Source organism: Meleagris gallopavo, chromosome 2, assembly GCF_000146605.3.
Source record: "Meleagris gallopavo isolate NT-WF06-2002-E0010 breed Aviagen turkey brand Nicholas breeding stock chromosome 2, Turkey_5.1, whole genome shotgun sequence".
In the NCBI taxonomy this organism is placed as follows: domain Eukaryota; kingdom Metazoa; phylum Chordata; class Aves; order Galliformes; family Phasianidae; genus Meleagris; species Meleagris gallopavo.
Window position 1 is genome coordinate 15,944,180 of NC_015012.2, and position 17,455 is coordinate 15,961,634.

Consider the following 17,455-nt stretch of genomic DNA (forward strand, 5'->3'; position numbering starts at 1 on the left):
TACATGAAGTAGAACTTGTGGCTTGATCCCCACGCTGTGGGATATAACAAAGGAAAGATGCTGCATCTACAGCTGGGAATAGGAGTCCATAGGACACCATGCCAATAGGATGGCTGTAGACCATCCCTGTGGAGTTGTGTTGTGGCAGTACACTTAGGTCTGTCCCTGTTTCAAGTTGCCATAACAGGAGGAGATAACTCTCCAGTCTTCTAGTCACCGCTGACTCCCTGACATTTGGCATACAGTGCTTCTGACCAGAATGCCTAAAACTTAGAGAAACCCTTATAAGGCAGCATATGAAATTGAAACAGAGTTCATATTTAGTCCTCAAGAGCAACATACAGAACGAATTTGTGACTTCAGTGCAGAAGGCAGGCACAGAGTTCTTAGGGGGGCTTCCACAGAGCACACAAAGCAGTGGCCACAATGCTGAAACTAGCAGGTTTGCCACTGTAAAAGACAAATACTGGAAATAATATTTTGTATTAAGCACCTTCCAGTGGCTCTATTATTCCTAAGCAGGGATAGGAGAAGAACAGGGAATCTATGCAGAGAAGGACTGTCCAGAGTTTAAAACATATGGCCTTGTATCACTACTACAGACACCAGTTTGTGCAAGGATGGCTCTGCCCCTCAAACCTCTTCAACTTTCTTCCTTGCAGTTCTGTCATAGGAAGAGGCTGCTTGCTAGGGGCGGTGATCTGGTACAGCCTTGAACAGCACACTTCATGAGCCAGAGTTACCATACAGCTGACAACAGTAACCCAGGCAGGGGCCCAGCAATAGCACAGGTAGCTTCCTGGGGGCAGGGGCAAAGCATGTCAGCAGGAGCTGCTATATCTACAGCCACCACCTCACCCCAGGCCACTGTTTGTCCCAGCCCCCCCAGCAACAACTTCTGGCTATAAAGATTTGAAGAAGGGAATACGTTGCCTACAGGCTTCCCCAGGACAATCAGAAAATTTTTCTGAGGAAAAAGGATGTTCCTGTTATTTCCTAAAATACCAAAGCAGTTGACTTATCTCCTGCTGACTCTCATCAGAGTCATGGCAAAGCGTCTCCTTCTACAGAGGACAAATTTATGTTAACTCACTTGCCAGCTGGCCTTAGCACATGGAAACTGTGTTTGTGCTGTTTGCTGATCCAGCAGGTGCAGCCCTCTTTGGTGAGAAGGGATCTGCTGAGAAGGAAAATGAAGGCACAGGAGCATAGCAGAATCATGGTGCAACCAGCCTCTCCCCACACTTAGATTAGGCAGTACCTACTGCTGTTTTTTCAGTCCAGCCCTGAAAGAGGGTTCCATTAAAAGCTTCCCACTCCCAGCCAGCAATAAGCACACCTGGATGCCATTGCCAAACAATCTATAAGCAGGCTAAACTTGTCATTGGCTGCTGTTGCCACACACCTACAGAGCATGCTGCCATCACCTGAACTGCCTGGAGCTCTGTAGGCACCTATCTCCATCCCTTTCTCAGGCTGCATTTGATCTTATGGGTAGATTGAAAGCAAGCTGCAAATGAAACCCCGCAAAGACGGTTGAGAAAGGAACAGGCAGAATTTTACTAAATCACACCCGCTTTGGTGTGATTCATCTGGCTTCTTATCACAAATAGACTATTCTGAGGAAAAATCAGCCCCTGTTCCTCAAGAGCAGTGCTCAGGGAAACCCAGAGGTATCCAGTGCCTGTCTGCAGCCTTCCTGCTGCAAGTGAAGCTTACTCCCAGCCCAGCTTCTTTCCCTTGGTTTCTTCCTGAGAATGGAGCTAGGTGGTGCTGCTGCAGCACAGTATCTGGGCTGGCATGTATTCATTCTCCAGAGAGATCTAATGCTCACCAGCTAAGTTTTCTGCAAATGCTTGCACAAGACAGTATCTTCCCAGAGAATCCTATGCAAGGTAGGAAGACTCTCCCTCACACTGTGAAAGGTATAATTCCACCTCAACCCTTTTTTGCTACAGCCTGGCACGTGCTGTTTGACATTTGACCTTTTGTCCTTGACTCTCTGACATTTAGACCTCTGACCTCCATCTGCCATCTTTTGATCTTAGACCTTTGCCTGATTTACTTTTTAAGCTTTGATACTGACTCAGGTTTTTTGACCTTGGCACCATGACCTTTTCACATTTTGGCATTTGACCCTTGACGTGGTGACCTTTGAATTCTGTCCCATTACTTTTGTAATGACTTTTGTGACCTTTTGTAATTTTACTGTGATCCTGGGACCTTTTGACCTTTGGCCTTGACTCCATGAGCTTTCTTCCCTGCTGCGGAAGCAGTACAAGCCAATGAAAATGGAAGGTCAGTGGAGAGTGTGTGGATGAAAGGAAAAGTGATGCAATATGCTGCTTTCCTCTCAGCATAGAATCATAGAACGGTTTGTGTTGGAAGGGACCTTTAAGACCACCTTGTTCCAACCCTGCTGTGGGCAGGGACACCTCCCTCTAGACCAGGTTGCTCACAGCCTCATCCAACCTGGCCTTTGAATGCCTGCAGGGAGGGGCATCCACAGCCTCTAGGCATCCAGTGCCAGTGTCTCACCACCCTCACAATAAAGAATGTCTTCCTAATATCTAGTCTAAATCCACCCTCTTCCAGTTTACAGCCATTTCCCCTCATCCCATAGCTATGTGACCTTATGAAAGTCCCTCTCCAGCTTTCCTGTAGGCCCCTTCAGGCACTGAAAGGCCGCTCTCAGGTCCTTCCAGAACCTTCTCTTCTCCAGGCTGAAGAGCCCCAACTCTGTCAACCTGTCCCAGTAGGGGAGATACTCCAACCCTAGTGTCTCAGAACAGATGTTAAACAGGAGCTTCCTTGCCCATTTTCCCCAGAACCTCTTCACTAGTTTCTTTTTTTAAGTCACATTTATTTTAGATGGTCTGGAAACTGCATGTACACGTGGGAGTCAGCGTGTGAAGGGCCTAAATGGGAGACTTGTGTGACGCAGGCTGTAGGGCAGGAGATGGGATCACCCAGGCTTCACATCCTGCGGCTTTGCATACTATCAAGGCTACTCTATCTCCAGAAGACACGGCATAGCTCTCCTCTTCCCGCCGTGGTTGCGAGGCGCGGGGCGCTGCACGGCCGCAGCACCGCCGCTGCTCCCGCGGCGTCACGCGGAGCTCCGTCCTCCTCCACGCTGCTCCGATTCTCCCTCGCAAACTCTCTCCAAAGCGTACTGTGACTGCAACATCATTTCTGGGATCGTTTGTTCTCCTCTCATGGCTTTATTAGGGTTCATATGTATGTTTGAACAGCTTGACTGTAAGGTTTATGAGATTAGCACGTATACAACCTGCGCTAATCCTATTTTGCCCCCAGGTGAGCTCCAGCTGCAGAGATCACTTCTAGGTGATGACTGTCACCGTGAGCATGCCTGGATTGGTGCTGGTGGGGTCCAGCAGCTCGGGAAGGTTCCTGTGTTTGGGAGGGGGCTGGTTTCCAGATCCTTACCTGTGTGTGCAATGTGCCTGCTGTGGAGTAGCTGTGGAGTAAAGGAAAGGGTCATTGCTGCTCTTGGATAGTGGTATCCAGAAAGGGACTTCTCAGTCAAAATACCCAGTTGCATTTTGGTGGGCTGTCAGCCCTGTGGGACCTCCTCCAAGCAGAACTCCCCAGCTGAGCCTACAGGTATCTGGCACACCCGGCAGGGACCCCATCGCAACCCCACCACGATAACTTCATACCCTCCCCAGAGCCCACCTGCCCAGTGGCACCAGCTCACGTATGGGAATGTGACCAGAGTCGTTTCAAAGTGCAAAGGTTGCAGAGAAGACCGAGGTGAGACAGCACCCTGCCAGCTACAGGGCAGGCTTTGCTCTCACTGTCTCAGCAGCACAGGGATGGCCACACTGAAGTGAGAACCCCAGCCAGGCCTCTGCTGCCCCATGGGAAGAAATCTCATCTAAATTCAGGCCTGGTAGAGTTTCTCTGGGCTACATAAAGAGAATGTGTTTCATTCCAGCTGTACAGCAATAGAATATATTTAACTTAAAAAAAAAAAGAAAAAGAAGAGAGAGAGAGAGGGAGAGAAAATCCACGGTATCAAAGCACATCACAACCAGCAAGATCAGTGGCACACAAGCCCTCCTCCATGAACTGCAGGGGTCAGGTCAGGCACCAGCACAGAAACAGAATGCAGGCTGAACGTCAGGGCACCAGCACCAACTCCATATAGGGAGCAGATGATGCACGCAGGCATCAGTTCCCTCCTCACTAGGGCGGAAGCATACCAAGGGAGTGCTGCTGCCCTCTGGGTGAGTGCAGGGAGAGGTCACAATTACAGATGATGGGGAAGAAGGATTGGTGGTATGTGGTATGGGCTCCTGCTGGGCTTGTTGCTTGATCCCAGTCCATCTGGTGCCATGGTCACTTGGGATGTTATGCAGGTAGACTGGAAGTGCTGAGTTCCAGGTAGGAAAATTAATCCCCAAACTGTCTGAAAGTGAATTGTGCGCACAAACACAGAGAAACCTCAGCTGGGATCCAAAGGGGTGCATTGCCTCTGAGCACCTGGGAGAAGCCTCCACTTTAGGCTGGAAGAAACATTAGGTTTGTCTGCATTTATGGCTCTTCTTAGGCTATTCTGAGTGCCAGTGTTGACATGTAGAAGCTGTTGTTCAGAATGAATAGCTCAAAAAAGTATTTGTGGGACAAAGCCCTGTGCAGTGCCCCCGTGGTGCTGTGCAGTGGTAGGGCGAGAGGAGAGTCTGCTGGCTGAGCATGTGTGTGGGTCATCCCAAAAAGGAGAGAATGCAACACCAGGATGGAACAAAGCTGCCCCTGAAGAGTATCGGCCCTGTGAGTCTTCATGTGTGATCTTCCCGGAGGTGGAGCTCTGCGTAACACCTCCTGCAGCACAGAGGCTGTGCGCCAAGGAGCAGTGTCCAGCAAAAAGTCTTTAGTGAAATGTGTGGCAGCTGATGCACATGGGGAGGAACATGCAGCTTTCTTGGATTTGGGCAGGACAGCAAGCATTTTCCACAGCCCTTTTTCTATGGTAAGTACAGAACTGACAACACCAACAAATTCATCAACATTTCCACTCTCTCCCCACTGCAGTGCTTCAGCTGTGAAGCTACACGATGACTGACCACAAATCCAGAAAAGTGTTTGGTTTGGTCTCTACCTGACAGTGCTTCCCGACAAGCAGTAAAGCAGCATTTCAGCCTGGCTGAAACTGTTTCATTGCAGCCCTTTTTGAAAAAGCCGGTTTTCACAATCAGGAAAGAGCAGCAGAAAATAGTTTGTTGCTGGCTGATGGTGGCGAAGCAGTTGCAGTCTTCATCAGTTACTATTGCTTTTAGCTGTAACACTTGCACCTAAAACATTTATTCTCACAAAGCTAAGGATGATACAGAGCCAGCTCAGTGCCACACGCCTAAGTCCATGTTGGCAGCTGGATTGTGTGCAGGGATCAGCAAGAAGCACGGCCACAGCCTCGCTGTACTATAACTGTGAAAGGAGGCAGTAGGGGAGGCAGAGGGGAATATTCTGGTGGAAGCATCAGCTGATATGTCCAGTGAGGAGAGGATCGGGGCTTTGCTCCTGCTGGCACGAGTGAGACCTCCAGGATGCAATGTGCTCCTGCAGCGGGGGGGGGGGGAATGAAGGTGCTGGGTGATTCTTCTGGCCCTAAAAAAATAATAATGAAAAGCACTGCTTAGGAGAGAGAGCTTCAGAGTAGCATTTATACCTGTGCTTTCGTTGTATTGCTTTTCTCTCCAGTGTGTGAGCTGTGGTTCTCACCCCTGTGCAAGTGGAGATTTTACAGCTCTACCCCATAAATGCCTTCTCTCCTCTGATAAGATCTGCTCATCTCTGTGCTGAAGGGAACTGCAGGCCAGGGGCCACGCCCCAGGGAGATGTGAACTCAGGTTTCAGCACTGTCTGAGCCCTGCTGCTGTTCCAGCTGGGCTGCAGTGAGTGGGGTGAAGGAAGGACGGGAGCCTTGGGACACATGACATATCAGTGGCAGAGCTCAAGCTATCCTGACTTCAGCCCTCAGCTTGTTCCTCCCAACCACACAACTGCTCCTGGACTCCTGCAGCGCTCCCAAAAAGAGCAATTTTTACTGCAGCAGAGGAGTGGCCACTGAATATTCATATCCTTCTGCAAATGAATTCATCCTTGTGGGCACTGAAACACATTGTTCCTGGATGATACTTGGCTGCTTTCTTGCTGCCCCTGTTTCAAACCTTGGGAAGGGCTTTTGCACCTTAGGGGTTTGTCTGGCTGCTTTATAATACCAGGGTGATCCTGAGGAACTTATCTCTTGGCTGTAGAGCAGGCTGCTCCCAGGTTGCTTCTTTCCTAGTGCAACTCACAGCTCATCCATTTGGCATGGATTTCCCAAGCACTGCTGCTGTGCACAGCATCAAGGTGGGACAGCTGTGCTGCCTTTCCTCCTAAGTACACCCAGGCCTGGATTAACAAGCAGCAGCAGTTGACACCTGTCTTCCCAAGAGCCACTTCACTGCTGCCTGCAGGTGGAGAGGCTTACTGTGAATAGCTGGACCTGTGGAATATCAGTTTACATTTAACCTGAGGGCTCTTTCATAAATCCGTTTTCTCCTTGTTTGTATCTTATCCTCTTGCTAATCACATGCCTGAAGAGCCATAGGCCTCAGACCACAGGCACCACAGGATGTGTGATCCCCATGCCCCAGGCACTTACCCTGGGTAGCAGAGCAGAGTCGCAGTGTCAGTCGGTACCGTGGGTTGCACTGCAGGGATCCATTTCCAAAGCAAAGAGACACTGCCAGCACATCCCTTCCAGGGGCAGGGGAGGAAAAGCCTTTAAAGAAGGAGCTTTTGGCAGCTTGGAGTGCCCTGTCTGCTGCTACCAGGAGCCTCCTGGGCCCGGTGGGGGCAGGTGCTTGCATGGTGCCAATGGATTGAAGGAGGGAATAGCCCAATTCAGTTCAGCAGTACAACACGATTTACAGAGAACACATTTCTCAAGACGTTTGCAATGATATAGCTTCGCCAAGCATCATAAATACACAGCAGAGGAGGCTGGGCTGAGCCCTTTGTTGCCACGAAGCAGTCAAGGATGGCTTCTTGGAGGGGAAAAATTGTACAACTTGTTTGCTTTTACAGACTGTACATGTACCTATTAATAGCTCCTTGGCATTTGATGCTCACAGCTGGTTTTCTTTAACAGCAAGCGAAACAGGAGGCAGAATAGCTCTGGCCACTTCCTGCTGGGACAGCAGAGAGTGCAGCATCTCCCACCCCCTTGGTGCCACTGCCTGACTGGGTGCCACCTTGCCCAGGGGCCTCCCTCCTCTTGGCACCCTCCTCTTCCTCCTCCTTGGCCACCCATCGCTGGCTCGCTGGGGCCAGTCCCAAGGTGCGATCGCTTGCCCCATCTCTGCTGCTCAGTCAGTGCAAGTCTCCCTCGGGTGCTCGGTACCGCCGCTCCGCTGGACAGGCAGGTGGACCGGGGGCAGGCACAAAACAAAAGGAAGAAGAGAGACAAAGGGTAATGAGAAGGTCCGTGGCCCACAGCTGCCCAAGGAAATCACTCGCCGTGTTTCTCTGAACATACTTGTCCCAGCCACTACAGCTGCTGTGGGATTCCCTGCTCCTTGGAGCCTGTGAGGAGGGGGGGAAGGGAACATTGTTAGTGCCAGTCTCTAAGGAGTTCCCTCAGTGTGGGCCCGTAGCCAGCTGTACCAGGAGCCTGAGGTACCCCTGTGAAGAGACCAGGGGCTGCTACCTCCCTGCTGCCGGGCAGGGGGATAGCGTGCTGCCCCTTTTCACCGTGGGCACAGCTGCCCTAGCACACAGCCCTGCAGATGCTGGCAGCAAGCACAGTGCCTGGCTTGGCTCCTGTGAGGGGTTCCAGACTGCTGTGGGTACCTGTGGCTGCAGAGTAAGTAACCTCAGTCCTTCACAGGCTCTCACTGCCTCATTACCCATTTGCTTTGCTTTGGGCCAGCAGAATGAGGTGTTCTGGTCAGGGCACATCAGCAGCGGGGAAAATGGAGCTTTTCAGTAGCAAATCCAGTGCATGTCACTACCAAGGTGTGTACAAATCACATCTGTAAGGGCTCGAGTGTCCTGTCCTATTCACCATGGCTCCTTGGGGCCAGGGCCCCACTGCTTGCTGTTTGTGCAGCCTTGCCTTTAATAAGATATGATAGAACTCCCTTCAGGCTTGCCTCTTGGTTTGCAACTGGATGGAAGCCAACTGCAATGGCAGAGCTTTTATCTCTCTTTACCCAACCAGAGTAAGCCAAATGAGCTCTCCTATGCTAAATTTAGTAATTAAAATACTTATCTGTCTTATGAAATAGTTTATATGGGAAAGCAGCTACCACGCTCGTGATGTAACAGTTGGTACTTTGTGCAAAGCAGTGCTCTGTTAGTGTGCCTGTGCAGCAATACAGTTGAGGCAGAGTTTGGTAAAACAGACAGCTCCAAGCTCAGCATCTGGGCCCCAAATCAACAAGTTAACCTCGTTTACTTGAAATTGCACTTCTGTAAATCATTACCAACTTGTGTTTAGAGGCAAGAGCCAACCAATCCGCAAACAGACTGTCCTAGTCACAGTCCCAATGTCCCTACTCCGGGTTCTCAGAAACCAGAGCAGTGTGCTCCAGGGATGTCCTCAGGGCATCAGAAAATGTTTTGACCCGGGTTTGTCTTACAGCCATAGCAATACAATGACACCTTCCATCCAACACCGTGGTTGGCTGGTTCTCCATGAGAGCTCAGGCATCCTCTGCTGTGGGAGCACTGGGATTTGTGGGCACCCTGCTCTCAGGATGGGGTTGCTGGCTGCAAGCCAGAGGCCATGTCCTTCCTGTGCTCCCACACCCATTGGCACAGCCACAGGACTGACAAAGACAGGCAGACAGACACACAGACACACAGTCACAGCTGGATGTCAGTTGGGAGCGGGCAGCACCTTCCCCAGCCAGGCCTGAACTCCTCCTCCCAGACAGGTGCCGCTGCTGCCCTGAGATTCAAGGATGAAGAGGAGGAACAGAAACAAACTTACCTTGTGAAACTTTGATGATGAACAAAAGGAGGCAAAGGAACATGAAAGAAAGAGAGAGGGAGAAATGTAACTGTAGACAATATATCCAAAACACATGAAGAATCAGAAAAGAATGGATAAATCAGGGCTGTGGAGTGAACAGAGAACGTCTGCTCTACAACCGAACATTCAGACCAGGACAAAACCTCTTCAAGGCTCTATTTATCTGAGATCTTTGTGTTTGAATCAGATTGTTTTTGTTTTGGGTTCTTGTTTAGAGAGCATAGGGGAATCTTCCTCTGTTTTTGAGGTTCCTGTCCCTAAGCTGAACTCCTCCGAGGCCAAGAGGTGATACTGCTTCTCCTCAGTGGCACTGCCATTGCATGGGCTGGATAGAAAAGGAACAGTCTAAAAGATAGCATGTGCCATGCATTGTTTGTAGTCCTACAGCCAGGAAAACTACACCTGATGGATTATCTCCAGTCTGGCTGCTACGTTTGCTCATACCCAGAGGCAACAAATGTGTGTGCTGTCTATCTTGGCCTGGCTGGTACTGCTGGCTAAGGCTGGACCAAGTATTCATCAGCTACAACAAGAATATACCCTACCATTGCAGCATCTGGTAGAAGAGCAAAACAAATGTTATTTCACCTACCTATCTTGGGCACAGTCTGGGGTACAGCTCTATTTAGATTAAAAAAAAAAAAATCTAAGTAAGCAGTTTGCTCTCAGAATTTGCTCCATTTCATAGAGGGTCACCAGCCATTTGAGGATGCTCTACTCTTCTGAGTCTCTCAAACACTTTCCATTCTTTCTTTACCAGAGCAACTGCAGAACCCACCTGGGATAGGCCCTGTATGGAGAAGATGAGCCTTGGTGACAGCCAAAGTCACTGGGTGCCAAACGTACAGTGCAGTGACCATGCAATCATCTGGTGCTTATGGCAAGGTCTAAACAACACAATTAGCAAAGGAGTGATGAGTGGGCAGAATGAGTACTGGTAATTTCTTGCTACTGGATGTCAGTGAGTCTTTGAGAGGCCAAGGGTTGCTGCAGCAGGAGTCTCCATCATCTGAGTCTGCAGGTGATAGTGCCTTCACTCAGCCATGGGCACAGCCACACACACCTAACTGAGAGGGTAGAAGTGGAGTAAGGGCTTCCTTCAAAGCCCACAGACTTCTGGGCTGTGTTCATCAGAGGTACAACAATGCCTGGACAAATACTCCCTGACTTCTGTATCCTGAGCCAGAAGGGTCTCAGGGAGGGCACAGTGCTGCAGTTGCCCGTGAGATATCTGAGTTACTGCAGGGAGGTGAGTCCAGCTTATTATTTTTTTGCAAAAGAATTAGGGGCTTCTTTTCCATCTCCCTTTACTTTCAGATAGCAGGTAAAACAAAGAGCTGACCCCAAAGCCATGTGTCTGGTAATGTTTCTCATGCCATTTCTTCAGTTTGTCAGGGTCCTGACCCTGACCTGAACCCTGACTCTGCTGCTTGCCCAAAACCATCAGCCAGTCCGGAATGAAAGTACTGAGCAGAACTAGTTTCAGGAGGGGCCTTACAAAACATCTCTCATTGTAGCTTCAATTTCAGAATGAATTAAAGAAAAACATATTCAGAGAACTGCTCTCAAATCTTTCACACAGACTATGTCTCTTGGCCTGCTGGGAAGAGTGCTGTGTGACACAATGTCCATGCCTGAAAGTCAAGATGTATGTCTGATCATCTTCTCAATTCACAAAATGAATTCCTCTGCCACAGAAGGGAATGAGGCCAGTTTGACACAGCTTGTTCTTGACAAAACCAGGCTGACTTGCTTTATTTCTTTTTATTTCCTAAATGCATGCAAGTCATCTATTTGATTACTTGTTCCAGGAATTGAAGTGCACCTGACTGACTTACAATTCCTCTCATTTTCCCCCTCATTAAAGACAGACAGCATGACTTATCCTCCAGGCTCTCCTCTTGGACAAGGCTCCAGCAGGACTCCTCTCTCAGTGGCTGAGAATGAGGGAGCCTTAGGAAGGGGAGAATTGCAACCAGCCTCCCCGGCTGCTGCCCAGCACTCTGCCAACCAACAACACAAGCATGGTTTGCAGCACAGGTTCTGCCTGGAGCCTGTCAAAAAGGAACTGATCCCCCACTGCATGGAAATCCAGAGCAAAAGCCCTCCAGCACATTTGTCTGGGATATCACATGCTTAGATTGTCCTTTAGCCCACCAAAAATCCCATCATGGGGATGCATGGGCTCAGCCATTTAATGGTGAGGAAAAGTAGAGGTGGGCACTGCTTCAGTATCTTTTAACTCCTCCCCAGCCAAATGCAGACTCAAGTTTCAACAGCTTACAGCTTTATCCCAGTGCAGAACAAATCACAAACAACTTTTTTCTCCTTTTAAGCAAACCAAACCCAACCAAAGCAAACTATTTTGCGTAGCAGTATTTTTAGATGAAATGTCTTATTTCTTGCACTTGAAACCTTGTTTCATTTTTTAATGACTCTGTTTTGGTGGGGTTTGGTTTTGCTTTGTTTTGTTTCAACATGAAAACAAAGACAAAAAAAAGACAAAAAAAAACCAACAACAACCCCAAACCATTTTACTTCATCCTTGGCATGCTGTTTGATTCAAGTGAGCACAACTGGTCACTTCTGTTTTCTGCTTTGACTGAAAAACTACAATTTTTTTTATCCTCCATTAACCAAGAGCTGCTTTACTTATCCATGATTTCCTCTGCGTTGTAAAGAAGCTTATAACCTAACTATTTAATGAGGCAGCAAGAAACTGCTGAGGGCTGCAACTTGTTGGGTTATATAGAGCTGGTTATCATGAAGCACACAGGTTCCACTTTCTCTTCTCTTCTCTTCTAGCAGAGGGAACCAGATGAAGCTGTAATTTTTTCCCTGGCAATCAACCGGGAAAAACAGGTGGAGCCTCCTCAAAGTCAGCTCTCTGCTCAGCTTACCTGTGTCTGTGCCATACACAAGCAGGACTATGGAGAAAGGTAAGTCACAGTTTTAGCTGCAGCTCTTTGAACAGGTGCCTGTCACTGCAAAACTGGTTTTGCTGGCAGTGCCTGACATGCTGAAGATGTCCAGCAGAGCAGTAGCATTGGTATGGTGTGTGTAGGTACAAACAACGATCTGATTACAAACATATTGGGCAGGTTCCTAGAGCCATTCCACTGAGAAGGACTCATTCACATTTTATCCTCAACAGTAGCTCAGGCTACCCCTGACACACAGATGCATCTGAGATGAAACCTGGCAGCTGGTTTGCACAAGAAAGCAAAGTGTAGTGCTGCCTGTGTCCTGAGGAAAGCCTTTTGTTTCACTGGCATTCAAGTTTTTAACAACCAACTTTTGCCCTGTGTGGGGATCGCCCTGAACTCAGCCTGCAAACTGAGGCTGGCTCAGAAAGCAGCAGATGGTTTGGCAAGTGGGTTTAACCCATGGGTTTGGCAGCTGAAGATGTGCCTGGTCTCCTGCTATCCTTTCAGTTTCGCTCATTTCGTTCTTTGCAGATCCTGGGAGTTTCTTGAGATCCCCCTTCCTGCTCCAGCAAAGGTCAGCAGAGATGACCACGTGGAGCCCTTTCAAACAAAATGACAAAAGCTGATGCTAAGATATTCTCCTTCAGAAGCAGCTACTTCTATTCTCTGCTGTGTGATTGGAAATGATGCTCCATTTCACACCAATCAAAGTCTTTAGCAGGTAAAGTGATAGAGTTTGGGTTCTAGAGTGGTAATATGTGGTTAACCAGTTGGATGACCTAACTTCAATGAAAGACTCTTCTCCCCCCAGACTAATGTTTCATATCATCAAAGGGCGAAGGAGAGTTCCTTCCAGGAATAGCTCAGCAGTCCAGTTCAGCCTAAGAACTTGATGAAACATAAAAAAGAGCCTTTGGATAAATGAATCTAGGGAAGATGGAAGGTCCTAGAGCATCCCCAGGGCTTTTCTGACAGACAGACACTGTGGGAGAGGTGCAGCTGGGACTGTGAAGGAAAACCAGTGCAACCAGGGAGGAAGGGCCCCAGTCAACAGAGCTTGCAGTGCTGAGGTCCTCACTCCCTCTTGCATTTTTAATGTTTTAGACAAGAACAGAAGATTCTAAACTTCATGGTGAGATGCAAGCATCTCATCCAGACAAGCAACAGGGCAGCCTGGGTATGAATGTCCCTAACCATGCCACAAGTTTCTCACCAGAGAAACTCTGCACCCTACAGAGCTGTGTGGGGACTGTAGGGGCATTAGTTGTGTCCTAGCAACATAAGGCAGATGGAATGGATATTGCACTGTACTTACTTGCAAGAATGACCATGTCCATTCCCCAGAATATACTCATAATCCAGCCGACCATCACAATTGCTGTCAGGATCTGGATCAATGCAGCAGCAATGTTCAGCCAGAAGACACAGCATATGTGCCTGTCAGGGAGGTCAGTCCGGGCTCCACACAGCACAGTGAAAGCTGATACAAACGTTCCTATGGAGAAAGTAGCCAAAAAACATACTGAAGCCACAGATTCATGTCAGATTTCTTCATCTAAACCCACTTTTCAGAGCGTCTTGCTCCTATTGCTGTAGTGGATCTGCAAACAATATACAAAAGGACAAATGGAGGCACATATTTTCTCCACAGAAGCTTTAAAAGGGAAACTTCTACCCAGACTTACAGCACTACTGGCTGTACAAAGCAGTACATCTCCAACGTGTCCATGAAAATTCAGTCTGAGGTATTCTCCTGAATACTTCTCCAGAAGGAGCATACCTAAAAAAAGGTGCTGCTGAGGCACTGCAGCTCAGCGTAACGCTCCCCTGAGTCACAAACTGATACCTGGGATACCTGTTTAACAGAGTAGAAAAAGCTAAACTGATGTTCAGCACTGAGTGATGCAGACCCACCGGAGCCAAACTTCCAAAACTTCCACACACCCTCAAGATTTCCTAAAACAATTCAAATGAATAATAATGCATGTATGAAAGTAAAAGCTGGGGGGAAGGAGAACACATCAGAAATTACAAGATTTTCCCTGCATTTAGCCCATTGGATGAGCCTGAGCATTTATTTGCAGCTGATGTTCTGTTTCCATGGATAGCTGAGAATACAGTTTGGGGAGGACTCATGGTACCCACAGCCAACCTGCAGCAACACACAGCATCTGCAAAGAACAGAAGAAACTGCTGCTGACACCTACTGTGTATGAGCTGCCGGTCAGGAGATTGCATTATCTGATCTAAGTATGCATTTCAACACTTCTTATCATTATACATTGTCTTTCTATTGTTTTAGGTCGAAATACAGCATTGCCAAGGTAGGTACAAAGGTGTGTGGTTTGTGCTAGATAACCCAGATCTCTGAAAGTTTCTTTGGTGAATATTTGGAATTACAAACCTTGCAGAACAACATCCAGTGGTTTTTAAGAACTCGCCCTTTTCTCTTTGCAAGAGCAGGAGCATGTGAATGACCTCTGAGATGCAAATGAGTATGCTCATCTTTGATGTACACCGATGCCTTACTGAACTTTTGGGAAGGAGAGCGTCACTTGGCTTGGATGCAGGTGGCAGGAATCAGGATCAGTTTGCATCAGTCCTGCAGACTGCAGCAGGCAGACAGAGCAGGAGGTTCTGCTTAGGAACAAAACAATGCTGTCCTGCCCTGCCGGGATGGTAGGACAGATGCTCTCTGCTGCTGCTGTCATCTCAGTGGGTCACAAGGCGAACAGGCAGTTAGTAGGGTAGGAAGTCTGCCCACAGCCTATTTTTAATCTCACCATCTTCTGCAGCCTTCAGCTCAGCATACTCCTAACACTCCATCGGCTCCCCAAACCCACATGCTTTCTTGCCACCCGTCTCTCATCCTCCCACCCGCTCAGTGCTGCAGCCAGCACACAGCAGCCATGCTGCAGCACTGCAGCAAGGTGCAGTAGGAGGCAGCCCTGCAACCCAACGCTGCTGGGCTGGGAAGAAGAAAAGGGGGAATGGCTTTAATCCCAAAGGGTGTTACATCAGCCTCCCTGCTACTTGCTGAGAGAGAGCTCTGTTGTTTGCTCGCTGGCTTTGGCAACTTCCATGTGGGATGTGAGTGACGTGGCTTAGTGGACATGGTGGACTAAGTTAACTTAGTGCCCTTTCCAACCTTAATGATTCTATGATCATGATTACCCCAGATCTCTGTCCTGCTTTCCCCACCTTATTTTCTCTCATAGCTTCTTCAAACTAGAAGGAGGACTGGAATATTCCCCAGTGCATCCGAAACAGTTCTCTGCAGTTACAATGCAGCACAATCTGGGATTACATAGGGCAGGATTGAGGTAGGGTCAGGAACTGGGTGTTCATGTTTTCCCATCAGGATGCCAAATCTTGCCAAATGGCAATGCATTTCTGTTTTTAAAATGAAAATGAAAATCTGTCCCTCTCACCTTACCTTTGCTCTTCCAAGATGTGTTACCAAAAAAGGTTGTAAATGAGCAATAACTCTTAAGAAACAGCTTCAATTCCTTCCAGTGAAGCTTTTAATATTTTTACATCATTAGAGTGAGGTGCTGAATTAGCTGATGAGTCCCTTACATACAGCAGTGACTAAGCTAATAATATCCAATCTCATTCCAAAGGGAAGAAAGCAAAAAAGGCAGATAGGTGTCTGTGTCTGGAGGGAGAACTGATACAAAAACTGGGGTTTTCTCAGGAGCCTTGCCCTCTAGGTTCCCATTCATACGACTTTCCTGCTCATGGGAGCCAATGCATTTTCTTTACTAGTTATGATTAATTAACATTTGGGAGGTGGTTGGCATTTTTAAATCAAGAATTGAGACAAGCCAGCAGATATAAAAAGGAAGCAGCCTTCTTCTAATCAACATAGTTTCTTTCTGAGGAAAAGCATTTTATCTATGTTGCACCAAAGCTGAGGAAAATGCACTTCTCAACCTCAGCTTCACTTCAAAACGTGAGGCAGAAGAAAGTCTTAAGCATATTTCTCTTCCAGAAACTCTCTTGGCTCCATGTTTCCAAATATGGTAGAGTTTCCAACTGGAAGCACATTCTTGAAGAGGAGGAAGAGAAGCTGCATCTGCTGATGCTGTGTAACCACACTAGTTAGGGCACCCTGCCTTCACCTCCTTATCCCAGCTGAGGGATACCCACAGCCTGTAACCTAAACTGGGATTATGTTGGCCAGTTAAACAAACTATCCAAAAAGATCTCAGGCTATGAATGTAACAAGTGAACACAAACTGCTAAGGCTGCAAGTAAATGAAAACTAAAAGTCTCTACAGCCGTGCCAGCATACCATGAGATAAGTAAGTGATATGAAGCATTTCTCATATCTACCTAACAGAAAATAGCCCAAACCCAGTGCAATCTGGCATTACTCTAAACCATGTGCTTTCTCTATTTAGCTCTGAGTAGGAGCTGACTGCACTAGCAGACGTGGTTTGCTTAGTTCCATGGGTGGGAAACAACAGGATAACTCAGAAACTGAGGTTGTGGGGAGGCTGGAATTAGGGCCGGGGCTGAACAGAGACACCTAGCACGTTAAGAGATCATTTATTTATTTATTTATTTATTTCCTGTATCAGGAGAAAATGCACAATGAAGACAACACACCCTGTGAATATCTGCACCAGCAGAGGAAAACAGAAGACCCATGAATTGCTGGTTTTCTGGTCTTATGCTGAGTAGTAAGTGAATCATGCATTAATACAACCCCTGTGGGGACAGAGGGGGAGGTCATGAAGAAAGGACATCAGGTGTCACATAACAAGTCTGTAAACTTAGCTGAAGGGCATCAATGCTCATTGCAAGCACTTGGATGAGCCAAACTGCTTGCCTGGAACTAGCAGTAAGTGCACACAGCCGGGCTGCTGCAGAGATATCAGAGGGAAGTGGGCTTCCATTCTGAAGCAGCCGTAGACACTACCAAGAAGGGAAAGACAAATGAGAGTAGCACACACAGCTGCTGCTAGTCAAGCTCCCTACCCCACAGAAGTATGAAGGTTGGAGCTAGGGAGGGGTTGAAGAAATATGTTTTCCTTTTCCCTTAAGTTTGGGAGTCATATAAGATCATCTTTTGTATTACTGTGAGGAAACAGGTAGTAAGTAGCTCTTTTTCTGGATTCCCAAAGGGAACAAACAACTCATGCTTTGACTGAGGATCTGGATCAAGGCTCCAGGATGCGTGCAGCTGCTAGTAAGCACAAGTACAGGGAGGGAGAATAGGGAGAAGAATGGCATCTGAGGTATCTGTGGGAACAATGAAGGCTGCAGGATCGATGGTGGGAGATGTAATTAATGAGTATGTCTTTTGTGGAGGAGGAGAGATATCTGTATTGTGCCAGGGGAGTGCTCTGTGTGGGGACATGTCTAATGTGCCTTTGAATTTTTAAGTAAAATGATTATTAGCTGTCATTAAACAATGTTGGCAGGTGTATGAGGCAGATGTTGTGGATTTGCTGAAAAAGAGATATGCTGC

The 17,455-nt window shown here is 47.8% G+C and overlaps 1 long non-coding RNA gene across 2 annotated transcripts; it reads right to left on the reverse strand.

Annotated features, from left to right (window-relative positions):
- Positions 1 to 2,684: 2,684 nt before the first annotated feature.
- On the reverse strand, positions 2,685 to 13,489 carry LOC100543556. Of its 2 annotated transcripts, none has more exons than XR_792408.3 (3): positions 13,292 to 13,489; positions 6,674 to 7,596; positions 2,685 to 5,631 (listed from the first exon to the last, which is right to left on the reverse strand). It is a non-coding gene; the product is annotated as an uncharacterized LOC100543556 (long non-coding RNA). The 2 variants fall into 2 exon arrangements; XR_004158789.1 differs by having other exon boundaries at positions 2,694 to 5,631; positions 6,674 to 7,424.
- Between the last annotated feature and the right edge of the window lie 3,966 nt (positions 13,490 to 17,455).